This window comes from Choloepus didactylus, chromosome 4 (assembly GCF_015220235.1).
Source record: "Choloepus didactylus isolate mChoDid1 chromosome 4, mChoDid1.pri, whole genome shotgun sequence".
Taxonomy (NCBI): Eukaryota; Metazoa; Chordata; class Mammalia; order Pilosa; family Megalonychidae; genus Choloepus; species Choloepus didactylus.
In genome coordinates, this window is record NC_051310.1 from 57,790,078 (window position 1) to 57,803,848 (window position 13,771).

Sequence of the window (13,771 nt, forward strand, 5' to 3'; positions counted from 1 at the left end):
CTCAGGCCTCGGGGCATGGGACACAGGCGGCTGTGTGTGAAAGGGCTGATTCTTTCTCCTGGCTCCACAGCTTAATTCCAAACTTTACACTGAAAACACTGCCAGGTAACAAGGCTTTCATTCAGAAGCCAGCGGGGTGCTCTCAGTAGGCTCGGAATGGTTTTTACCAGCATGTTCAGCCCTTCCGTGCAGTGGGCAACATCTGAGTAGACCCCAGTTTTAATTTCTTTTCCAGAAAGCTAGGAAAAAAGCAACAAAAACTCGTGTACCTAGCCAAATTAAATTGAGGTCATTCCAGGGAGGGATTTAACCAAAATCAACTCCGAGGGAGCTGGTGTTACCCTTGGTTGCTTTTTCTGGGTGTGTCAAGTGACAACTGCACAAAATAAGCCTATTCATAACATTCTCTCAGCACTGGCTCCTGACAGGTCCAGTTTATTTTGACTGCTGCTGTATTAACATGAAATTGAGCCACATGCATTTTTAATCGTTTTTCATGGAAGCCATTAAATTCCATCTCAGGCTCTAGCCCTTCCAATGAGGTGTTTGCTCTCCCAAGTCCGGTCTAGCACTTCTTCACTGGCATTAAGTTTTGTGTGTTTTTCGGCAAGCAGACCAGACACCTTAATGGTGAGGTGACCTGCTTTTAGTTAAATGGCATGCATATAAAAAAAAAATCTGAGCAGTAGTTGCCTATCTGCTCCCACTTAGAAAGATAAAGACCAGAGCTGAAAGGTTGAGTGTCTCCAAAACGTGTGTGTGGGGGGAAGCAGTGGCAGTGCGGGCAGGCTACTGACAGTCAGCTGGCAGTAACCAGGCCCGAAAGCCACGGCGAGGCTCATGCCTCTGTCGTCAGGGTTTCCATCTGGCTGGATGTGGCCAGAAGGGCAGCTTGGTGTGCAAAGGGGAGACAGTCAGAAGGGCTAGAAATTTCTTTATTAACAAAAAGGGTGGGAAAAAAGCTGCAGAACTGAGAATTTGTAAACTGACAAATTTCTAATTTGAGTAGATTCTGTCAAAGGCAAAGGAGTGATCATCTAACTTAAAAATATGCAAGGGTTAAAAAAAAAAATTAACCCGAACAGGTTGAAACGGCTTGCATTTCCACTAAATAAACTAAAGAAGAAACTACTAAGAAGAGTTTCCTGGAAAATGCATTGCTACCTGGTTGGATCACAATTAGCAAGGAGAAAAAAAACGCAGGGAAGGAAAAAAAGAAAAAAAAAAAAAAAAAAGGAAAGAAAGCAGTAGCAAAAATGAAGAGAGAAGCCAATAAGAAGAAAAGCCAGAAGCCAATAAGAAGAAAAGCCAGACACCCAGAAAATTCATTTCATGCCTAAGTATTTACATGAAATTGGGCAGACTTTTAAAGCTGCTCTGAGTGCTGGGAGGTTCTAGCTTAGACTTGGTTTTCTAATATGTCTATGATCATGTCAGAATATCTGGTGAATACTTGGAACGGTGTCAGCAGGTATGCCCCAAGTAGAAATGTTTTCTTTTCTCTGTGAAATGGGTATCAGAGTGAGCCTGAAACTCTAGTAATAGGCCACTGCACCCAGGCTGATTAAAGCTGACGACTGAATCCGTAACCATGGGTGGCCATACTGCTAGGACAGCCCCCAGCTTGGAATGCCGAGGACACTACAACACCTATGTAACATGTGAATCCTGTTGGTAGGGATGAAGCCAATGTGCTTCTTTGCACCTAAAGCTTTCTGAAAGTCCATTCTATTTCCTCACACACAGGCATCCCTGGGGAAACCCTCCATGTCTGAGGAATCCACTCGCCATTGAGAATGGAACTCAGTGTTTAAGCAAAATGAAATCTACACCCATTTCTTTAGACTTTCCTGAGCTTGACTGAAGTTGTAGGAGATAGGGCATGAACTTGGCCTCTGCCTCTGCCTTACAAAAAATCAACCATAGCTGAGGTGCCAGGCCATTTTCCCAAGGACTTTCTACTGAAGGACCTCTCCATATCATAAAGGGAGCCTCTGGATTCCCACAGCTAGCACCAAACTCAGAAGCGTCTCCCTTGGAATTAACCTGTCATAGAAACCAGGCACAGGGCCTCACGCAAAGCCTCTGATTTGCAGAGAAGGCCCCGGGTTTAGAGCCAGCTTGAACACCACAACTAAAAGCAAAGTTTTGCTGGGCAAATGCCTCATTTCTCCTAAAAGAACCCACAGAGGAGGCCCCTGGGCAGCCAAGGCTCGTCTTCCTGTGGGAAGGAGACAGAAGCAGGCGACATGTCCTGCCGACAGTGCCGTTTTTGGGTGAAGATGAATCTTCAGGTTTAGCCAATGGTGACCACAGAGCTGATTTTGGTGTTACGTGCTATGCTGGAATACTCTGGAATACTCCATAAAGTGTCAGAGGAAATAAGAAATGCCATGGGCATAAAGAGTCTGCAAGTAAACAGGGCACACAGTTGTAGAACTGATGAGGTAGTCAGTGGCAGAATATCAATGGTTGCCCCATTGCTCTTTTTTTTTTTTTAACCCAAAGAAGTCATCTGAGTGCAAATAAAGGGAGAAGTGGACATTCAGGTAAAAAAAAAAACACAAAAAAACTTTTTCCTATGAATAGGGAGGAAAAAGAAATATAGCACTGAAAACAGACTTCTGGGAAGCTTTTCAATACTGTGTTAACTGCCCCAAAATGACTCTACCTAGAGACAGACCTTTTGAATGCTCTTGCTTATTGACTGCCATACAGTAGAAGGCCTAATGCTTCATTGAGACTCAAGCTTCCCCAAAGCATTCAGAGGCTACAAAATTAATATACCTTTAAAAACATCTCAGCATAGATTAGAAATTGGCAAGATCCCACTGCAAAACTGAGGTCCTAAATTTATATTTCACTTGTGATTTGATGATAGTGGGAGGTAGATGGACAGCATGTTTCAGGGAGATTTATTATATTGAAAATTAAGTTAAAAATTATCCAGAGGCACAAAATTAAGTCTCCTTTGCTGTTTAGAAACTGAAACTAAAATAATACCGTATATTAGTATAGATTAAATATTGCTTATATTTTTAGAACTATCTACAAGAAATTTCAGGTATGCATGTGTATATATGTGTATATGTATGCACACATATATTATTAGGATGCTTCAATTTTTGGAACATTCACAAATTTAAGTGAACCAAAAGTAAATAAGAAGTATTAGGTAATTCTAATTGAAAATATGGAAAAAGCAGCCAGAAATAATCTTGCTACAGGAGTCAAGCAGTGTGATGTGTGTGCAGAGGGTCTTAAAGCCTGGCTATAAACTTTATCATACCATTAGGGCCAGCCAATGTCTCTGACCTCATCTAACCTTATGATCTTTTCTTTCCTAAGCATCTTTAATGAGACCCCTTTCAATGCCTTTTTTTTTTTTTTTTTTTACGGGAAAATGCAATACCCGGCTCTGGATTCTGTTCTTTTAGTATTTTCTTAAAAGCCTGGAAATCAAATTTCTTTCCCATTTCCTTTGACCAACCTTGACTTTGAATCTCAATTTTTAATTATTGAAATAAGATACGGAAAAGGGTTTTCAGGATAGTCAGAAGTCTCAAGAAAATTAAGTGTAACTACCTTTTCTGCCTTCTAATATGAGAAATTAGAGGGCTTGTGGAGAGAGGAAGGTTTGGGATACTGGTCAAACCATCTCCTTGGTTTCACTGTCAGATTAAATATCATGCCTCACTGTCAAGGAGAGAAGTGATAACTGATGCTTGACTTTTATACCAAAATTTTATCCTAACAAACTTTAACGGAGATATTTTCAAAGATACATTGCATACTTCTTGGCTCTCCTTAAACTTACACATTGAAGGCAATTTATGCTTTAAAAATTATTGTGATGAGCATAGATTCACAATATTTTAAAGCTGGAAGCCTCCTGAAAGACAGCATAATTCAGCAATTCCTCAACTTTGGGCCATGGGCCCCTGGGTAGTGGAAGGCTCTAAGAATCTCAACCCTTGTTAGTACATAAAATACTGTGTTATGAATTATTTTTATATGTATACAGAGAGTATACAGAAGCACAATTACTGTTTTACGGGAAATCCAATTTTTTAATACGTTAAAAACTGAGTCCTTAATTCAAAATGAGTTAGGTCTAGGGTTGCTCATTGCTGTCTTTTTCAGTGAGGCTCCATGGGCACTGTAGGTGGCTTCTGGAACTCTTGCGCTTAAAGTTCTGCACACTTCTCATGGTTATACTAGTTCCTCAAATTCAACCAACCATTATTCCTTATTGCTACTACTGTGTATTTCTAACTATTTCCAGGTTTAGCATTCTGTTTTAGATTCTAGAATCTAGAGTACTGAAGCTGTCAAAAATTTGACTTCCTTTCGAATAAGGGCATCAGGTATTCCCAACCTACTACTATCATCCACATTCTTCATCCAAAGTTGTGTTTTGCACCCTCAACATGCCCTTGTTAGTCCAGCAACATATTGCAATTTTAATATTTTTTCTTACAAAGCTAGTCTCTTCATTTCTAATTCAAGAAAGCTGTCTTTCTCACAGAAAAACGTGTGCTTTGTGAATTTTTCAATATCTAGATGCTTATGTCCTAGGATTCAATTCACTTTGAAGTCCAACTAAACTTAACAAAAATAAGTCATTCTAATTTAGAGATTTTAAAAGTTAGAATGAGGAAACCAAGCATTTGTATATGATTTTATATTGCTAACTTAGACATATTTTGCTGAATTAGAAGGTCTTGACTCAGCTGATATATGCCATGTTGCTTTTAGTTCAAGGCATGTTGATATCAACATACTTACGGCAAGGCTGAGTATTCTACTTCCATGTTGCTAATAGCATACTTTAACAATATTTTTGAGAACTATTCCCAAAAGAAATTCATAAGTAGCAGTAGAACTTTTGTGGAATATACCAATTTAAGAGTTTGTAACATATAATTCTTAAGTTTTTCTCCAGGAGATGGTTTGATACTTGTCAAATTTAAAGAGGAAAAACCTCAACCTACTGTTGGTTACAAAAAAAGGTTATCATTTCAGAGGAATTGAAGAAGTATTTCTGTCCATTCCCTTAGGTTTAGATCTGCTTATTCTGCATGTTTCAGGTTCTACCACAAGGATTTCTTCTGACAACACTGATTTCAGGGCATCTAAGGAACTGCTGTTGAAGGTTTTCAATTTTCAGAGAGTGGAGTTCTGCTAATACCACTTGTATGAAAAATTCCAGGCATTTGCTTTAAAAAAAAAAAAAAAAAAAGCCAATATTTTAGCAAGGTTCAGTAGTAAAATGATATTAGAAGTCGAATTCCTCTTCTTTAGTTGATTTTGTGGTGCCACAACCAGTAATCTGAGGCCCTGTGGTGGGAATCTTTGGGAAAGAAAAGATTAATAGTTCTGCGAGAATACATTTCAAAAAACAAAAACCAAAAACAAAAGAAAACCAGAGTATTCGATCAGTGACATCATGCAAAAAAAAAAAAAAAAAAAAATCAAAACCAGTCACATTTATGGCCAAATACAGATCTGTTTAAGTTGAGGGGTGGGGTGGGGTAGTATTAATTGCTAAGGTTAAAATTAACATGCTCTGCCATCATTGCTTCAGAGAATAGATTAAAAGCAAATCTGGACGGTTAAAAGCCTCAACTCTGCATGCTTGTTGTCTGCCTGTTGTCCAAAGGGTTGGAAAATCAGGGCTCAAAACATCTGGACACCAAAAGATGATTACACAAGACAGGCTTCAGAATCCACCTCATTCTGGGGGAAGAAGAGAGAACATGCTACAAAGCAAAGATGTGGCTGGTACATGGGATATTCTTGACAAGCCCAAGAAGAAGCCACACACTTCTGTGAAGAGAAAGTGTATACTTGCTAAACCAAAAAGACAAAACAAACGGAACTGTAGAAGAAGAGAGAGCCACAAAGAACATCAAAAACATATATCTCTTTTCCCCTATCAAATTGCATTTTTATACCGTATTGAAATGAAAGCATTCTGGTGCAGGAAAAACACCTGGAGAGGCTCTTCCAGTAGTGCACGTTCTTGTCACAGGTGTCAGGTCTTATTACTCTGCAGATTCTACAGACTGTTCAGCCTTTGGGCAGAGCCAAGATGTATGTTTCTGCTTTCACATTATCACTTAAACATTTAGGCTTTTAAGAAATAAATTAGAATGTTTCTGGCAGACTTTTATTGCTGCATTAATCTTTGGTACATTTCATTTGTCCTCTTTTGTCAGTTTCTATGATAGCAAAACTGGGTGTCATCCAGTAGAAAATCTACTTTAGATAACTGCTGTTTGACTTTATATTGTCATTATTTATGAAATAAGTTAGAAAAGACGCCAGTCTAGGCCTTCAGTAGAAATCAGTAAAATCTCACTCCCAGTTTTAACTTCAAATCAAGCAGTCCTAATAGGAAACTGCCCAAATCGTCTCATTGCATTCTATCAAAACCAATGATGTCAACCATGGAAGCAATTTGATACAACCGAAGCAGATGTTTGGGCCAATGCAAGGGACTGTGGGATCATTCCAGCCACTTCTAAAGCTCCTGCATGTTGGCTTATTTTTAACTTTCCTGTATTATCATTTCTTTTCATATTTGTAGTTACAGGTATATTTTCTTAACCCTAAGGATTGTCCATGACATTTCTACCCACATAGAGAGTGAACAGATGTCCAAAGAAGAGTTTAGAGAGCTGCAGAATTTGATTCATTTTGTTTATGACACACCAAGTAAATAAATGAGTCAAGCAAGTGGCCCAGGGTGGATTTAAGTGCATACTCCCTTTTTAATTTTCCAATGTATCCATAAAAATGCTCCAGTCACTGTGCTTAGGGAAGAGAGATAGTAGAGAAACTCAGAAAGAGGCATGTTTGATGACTAAACTTCCTTCCAACCCCTTTCTCAAAAGATAACCCTCAAATTATGCTGTGGCGTCAGCTCACACGCCTTGCCAGGAAGTGCTCCTTAGGTTTATCCACTGCAAGGTTCATCTTTTGCTTAACAGCTCCCAGCTGCTACTGAGCGTGGGTACCAGCAAGTCAATCAAACTTTGGAACTGGAAATGGTCAGGACTTCATGACTGATTGAGCAACCAAGGCCCCCTCAGAGCATCGGTCCATGCCCTCGCACGGCTGGAGTCCCTGAACAAACCACCAGGATGTCCTTTTATACCCCGACACCATGAGCAACACTTGTAAAGAGGAGGAGTGGGTCAATCATTTGAAAGGGGCTAACAAAGGACGCTTTAAAAGCTTGTCTATTAACTCCTGTCTTGAGCTGAACCACAGGCAAGGGTTTCACTGCTGCTGGAGCTTAAAGGCTCCCTGACAATAGAGAAAGGAGGCTCTTAAATGCAACGGCTGCTGGTTAGGCAAGGATGGGCATCGTTAAAAGGATGCCTAAATCCTCTTGCAGCGGGCCCTCAACTCAGCACCCGCAAACACGTGACTGGTGGCAGGCTTTCTCAGAGCGTGAAACCCGAAATTTTGCTTTGATCACACAAGTCTTTTTTTCTTCTTTTCTTTCTAGTCTTAGGAGAAGGGTTATAAATAATTAGCAATGTATTATGTAGTCCTGACTAATTCTTAACTTAGCTCTTTGATGAAAGAATGAGAACTGCAGATTCTTAGCATTGCAGCTAGCATGGCAATTTACTGATTAGGGAATTGGTTCTTTGGTTCTTGTTTTCATTAAAGCATTCCATCAAAATGTCAAATGTAACAATACACATAAAATGGCCATTCCGAAAAAAAAAAAAACCACCACACACAATTTGAACTTACACTGCTAATTAGATGATTTTTTTGTTATTGTTAATTAAGAGCAATTGGATGGTGTAGGCTCTCCTGGCTTCTTAATTACATTTGATTGAATCACCATGTGATTCAAGACATGCTATTGAGGTTTCACACATCCCGATTCTCACTTTCATTTCACCTTCAGCCTCTTCCCAAATTCTAAACCGTCACAACCTGACCTGTGGGTGTTGGAACATGGTAAGACTGGTGCTGTGTTTGTAAAATTGATTTACTGTGGTCTGTAATTACACATAACGATCTGAATTTTTGACTTGGCACTGCATATTTCATTTAAAACATACAGTTCTTTACCCCAGAGAAACAGCATTTACGTAATTGCTCTCTACTCATCTACTTGGGTATTATAAATCAGTCGTGCAATAAAAGACTTCCAGAGACATTATAAGTGTGATGTTCCTGGCATAATTCAGCCCCCAGGACTGTTCCAGTTTAAGGACTGGAATTGAACAGCATTTATTTTTTACTGGATATGAGATGGAGAAGGCTATCTGGAGCCTTCAGATCTCGTTAGCAAAAAGAACAAATTGTGAAGGCAATTGGGAGCGTTGGGCTGAGCCCACATAACCAGCTCTGATCCACAGGTTGGGTTCTCTTTGCTCCTATCTACTTTGAGGCCCCCTTCACCTATTACATGAATTGTATACTGTGTGTGGGAGGGTGTGTGTATTCATCTATTATATGTCTTATATACATATATATCGATACAAACCCTTCTTCCATCCTCCATTCTGGGATATACCACATTTCCCTCTTAGACCATTGTTTTTGAACCTTGGCTACACATTTGAAATCCCTGGAGCTTTTCAATAAATCCTGATACTTAGCCCCCATCCTGGACCAATTAATTCATAATCCCTGCAGTGGGGTCGGAGCATTTCTACTTTTAGATGCTTCTGGGTGGTTTTAATGGATAGCCTGAACTGAGAATCACTGTCTTGGGCTGACCTTCTACCTCAATTGTTCGCCCCAAACTCCATCGTACATCTTGAACAGAATATTCCAAACCTCCCCAGGCTGACTGCTGCTCTGTCTGGCCTTAATGAGCTGCCCCAAAAGAATGGGCATCTTGTTTGCTTTTATCAAGTGGTTTTTAAAAAACAAAATCATTGCTTCTCCCACCAACCGATACCTTATTTGCTTTGGGTTCACATGCAAAAGTATTCAGCTCAGAATTTTATTGCTCTTGTCCTGCTCTTCAGGTAAAACAAATGATATTTTGGTCTCAGGGTTCCAATCCAAATGATACCCAGGCAGAAATTTCCACAGATGCCCTAAACAAATGTTTTGACTCCTTGGGCAATAGTGCCTGCCTCTTGTGACCATTTTTACTCTTGCTAAGCTGGAAGAGAGATGGCTAGGGGTCAGCCTCAGGCCCTCTCTGAATGGGAATCAGCTGCGGAAACCTCTGAGCGCATTTTCTCTTACCCTGGACATTTGGCTGGTGAGAGCATAACTAATTCAGAAGTAGCAAAACACTGTACTCTAGACCCATGGACCAGTATAGCACTGGCCTCTCTGGGCGGGTGGCTAGACTCTTGGACCTCATCCCAGACCTGTTGAATCAGGATCTTCATTTTAACAAGATTCCAGGTAATTTGTGTGCACATTCAAGGTTACCCACCTCTGACTTACGGGCTTGATACCTGTTCTGCTGATGCTGGGGTAGGGGTCAACAAAACCAAAAAGAGCTTGCTGAAGACAGAAGAATTGGGGATTTGGGTTGGAAGTCCTGTGATCTTTCTGTGCCTCAGTTTCCTTATTAGTAGATATCAAACACTACCTCATGAGATTAAAAGTCAAATAACTTAATGCACATGAAAGTGTTTGGGAAACTCTAAAGTGCTAGAGAAATACTAGCTATTAGTTGTCAGAATAAAAATAACCAAATTTAACCCAACACTGTGCAAAACAACTCAAAGTACTAGCAAATCTAATAGCAAACTTACAACATTGTCAGCATATTACCCGTGGTATTAAAAATCTCTTTAATTACTTGCTAATGTTTCACAGATTTACAGGAGGTGAATTTTCCACTATAGTTGCCATACCAAAAGCAGTGTCTACCTGGCTCTTCCAGAATCCTCACCTGCACTGACAAACTCTTCCCTGCCTCAGAGTTTTCTTCCTTTGATTCAGATTCTACTGGGCGTTTCCTTTTCTTTCACTTTACCTGTTCATATTCCCCGGGCAGGTGACTTACCTGAGGCATTTCTATTTTCTGGAGGGTCAGGGCACATGGATCCCCTTCTTTTCCTCTAAATTTCATTGCTCAGAACTCCTCATGAGATCTTCTTTATTTTAACATGTGTAAGCAACAGTGACAAACCGAAGTCATTACTGAAGAGTCTCAGGATCTCCATCATATTAAGAAATACAGGCTGAGAACCTATTACATGACTGGGTGACATCTGGTAAATCATTATACTTCCTAGGCCTCAGGATGCTCATAAAATGATGGGGTTGGACTAGATAAATCCACTCATTCAAGAGACATCTGTTGAGTGCCCACAATGTGCCAAGCTCTGACTAAGAGCTGAGGGCACACTGAAAAAGCCATCACAGCCCTGTGGAGGATCTCTCCGACCCTCCTGAGCTGATCTTCTATTACACTATTAGCCTATTTATGCAGTGCAGTTCTCCCTCACACCCCAGCTTATCTGGGCAAGATATTATTTCCCCCACATTATTTGTTTCTTAATTTTTTTTAAGTCTGCCTTGAAATACCAACAGAATAGCCAGCCAGGGTGTCAGGGTAAAGCAGCAGCCAACTGTCTGCCGCGGGCTGGATCCTGGAGAAGGGAAAGCCCTAACTTATTTCACTCCTCTCTCTTCCGAGCTCATCCGAATGCTCTTGTTTCTCCCAGCACATTTCATGCTCTCAAAAAAGGGTGACTGAATGAATGATTTCTGTCTCCTTGCTCTGCTTCTTCTTACCTGCCCTGTGCTGAGGATACTGTACTGTGATTTCCCTACACGCAGCCCCCAAAACACTTCCTTGGGAACAGGAAAAAACCTCTTGGTTCCTCATTCTCTGAAGAAGAGGCCACAGGGGAGTGGACACAGCAGCAGCACCAGCTCCCATTGACCAATGCTGACTGTCAGATCTCTGCCAAATATGTAAGTACACTACTCCACTTAACCCTCATGCAATGCCTTATGAGGTATGTTCTATCTTTACCCACCATTTCACAGATAGGAAGCTGAAGTGCAGGAAGGGGTTTGTCAAAGATCAGGTGGCTAGGAGGTGGCAAAAACACCAGGATCCAAAACCCAAGTTTCTCTGACTTGCAAGCCTGTGTTGTCCCAATGCCACACTGCTTTTTTGCGGCAGATAGAACTCTGGGCTTAGACTATCAGCCCTGATGCTGAACATTTAATACCCACAATCCTGCGCAAGTCCATTAGCTCCTCAGGGCTTCAGTGTACTCCTCTAGAAAATAATTATGGAAATGGTAATACCTTTTCTCCCTACCTCACAGGGTTGCTGTGAGGACAATAAGAAATGGATGCTGCCTGCCTCATTCATCCACCCACCTACCCACCCATCCATCCATCCATCCACCCATTCATCCATCCACCTATCAACACATCCATCCATCCATCCATCTACCCACCCACCCATCCATCCATCCATCCTGTCACCCACCTACCCACCCACTCACCCACCCATCCATCATCCACCCACCCATCCATCCACCTACAACCCATCCATCCATCCATCCATCTACCCACCCACCCATCCATCCATCCATCCTGTCACCCACCTACCCACCCACTCACCCACCCATCCATCATCCACCTATCAACCCACACCCACCCACCCACGCATCCACCCATCCATCCATCCATTCACCCTTCCATCCATCCACCTATCAACACATCCATCCATCCATCCATCCAACCAGCCAACATTTGCTGAGCATCTGTCCTGTGTTGGGCATGTGCTGGACACTATAAAGGAAGAAGAAGTCCCACTGAAATGATATATGGGAAGAAGCTTTTTGAAATGAACAAATATTAGTTGCTATTACCTTCCTGGAATAAAAGATTTAAGCTAAATTCCTTATTCACTCATTTAACAAAAACTTAGTGAGCATCTTTATGCACAGGTCACTGTCCTAGTCACTAGGGCTACAAATGCCAAAAAAGAATATACAAGCCTTCCTCACTTTATTGTGCTTTGCAGATGTTGCATTTTTTAGAAATTGAAGGTTTGTGGCAACCCTGTGTTGAGCAAGTCTATTAGTGCCATTTTTCCAACAGTATGTGCTCAACTTCATATCTGTGTCATGCTTCAGTAATTCTCCCAACATTTCAAACCTTTTTCATTATTATTATATATTTATGGTGACCTGTGGTCAGTGATCTTTGATGTTACTATTGTAATTGTTTTGGGGCTCCATGAACCAAACCCCTATAAGATGGTGAACTTCATCAATAAATGTGTGTGTGTTCTGACTACTGTTCCCCCACTCTCTCCTCAGGCTTCCCTACTCCTTGCAAAACAACAATATTGGAATTAGGCCAAGCAATAACTCTAAGTGATCAAATAAAAGGAAGTGTTACCTGTCTCTCACTTTATATCAAAAGCTAGAAATGATTCAAAGCTTGGTGAGGAAGGCATTTCGAAAGCCAAGATGTTGTAATGTAGAGGAAAAGTTCCTGAAGAAATTAGAAGTGCTACTCCAGTGGACACATGAATGATATGAAAGTGAAACAGCCTTACTGCTGATACTGAGAAATTTTTAGTGGTCTGGATAGAAGATCAAACCAGCCACAACACTCCCTTAAGCCAAAGCCTAATCCAGAGCAAGGCCCTAACTCTCTTCAATTCTATGAAGGCTGAGAGAGGTGAAGACGCTGCGGAAGAAAAGTCTGAGGTTTAAAGAAAGATGCCATCTCCATAACACAAAAGTGCAAGGTGAAGGAGCAAGTGCTGATGTAGAAGCTGCAGCAAGTTATCCAGAAGATCTAGCTAAGATACTTTATCAAGGTGGCTACAATAAACAACAGATTTTCAATGCAGATGAAACAGCCTTCTATTGGAAGAAACCTTCTAGGACTCTAGCCTGGCTTCAAAGTTTCAAAGCTTCAAAGGATAGGCTGACTCTCTTGTTAGGGGCTAATATAGCTGGTGACTTTAAGTCAAAGCCAATGCTCATTTACATTCCAAAAATCTTGGGGCCCTTAAGAATGATTCTAAATCTATTCCGCCTGTGCTCTATAAATGGAACAACAAAGCCTGGATGACAGCACATCTTTTTTACAAACATGATTTACTGAATATTTTAAGCCCACTGTTGAGACTTACTGTTCAGAAAAAAAATTCCTCTCAAAATATTTTTGCTTAGTGACACTGCATCTTGTCACCCAAGAGCTCTGATGGAGATGTTCAATGAGATGGATGTTGTTTTCACGCCTGCTAACACAATATCCATTCCAAAGCCATGAAACAAGGAGGAATTTCGACTTTCAAGTCTTTTTATTTAAGAAATACATTTTCTAAAGCTATAGTTGCCATAGATAATGATTCCTCTGATAAATCTGGGCAATGTAAATTGGAAACCTTCTGGAAAGGATTCACCATTCTTGATGTCATTAAGAACATACATGATTCACAGAAGGACATCAAAATATCAACATTAACAGGAGAGTTTGGAAGACATTGATTCTAACACTTACGGATGACTTGGAGGGGGGTTCAAGACTTCAGTAGAGGAAGTAACTACAGATGTGGTAGAAATAGCACAAGAACTAGAATTAGAAGCGGAACCTGAAGACGTGACTGAATTGCTATAATCTCATGATAAAACTTGAATGGATGAGGAGATGCTTCCCATGGGTGAGCATAGAAAGTGGTTTCTTGAGATGGAATCTACTCCTGATGAAGATGCTGTGAATGTTTTTGAAAAGACAACAAAGAATTTAGAATCTTACATAAACTTAGTTGATAAAGCAGTAG

The 13,771-nt window shown here is 40.6% G+C and overlaps 1 protein-coding gene across 5 annotated transcripts in view; it reads right to left on the reverse strand.

The window, feature by feature from the left end:
* The window catches only part of SAMD4A (sterile alpha motif domain containing 4A), a 245,799-nt gene that overhangs the window by 52,751 nt on the left and 179,277 nt on the right, over positions 1-13,771 (reverse strand). The gene's annotated exons all lie outside the window — the stretch shown is intronic.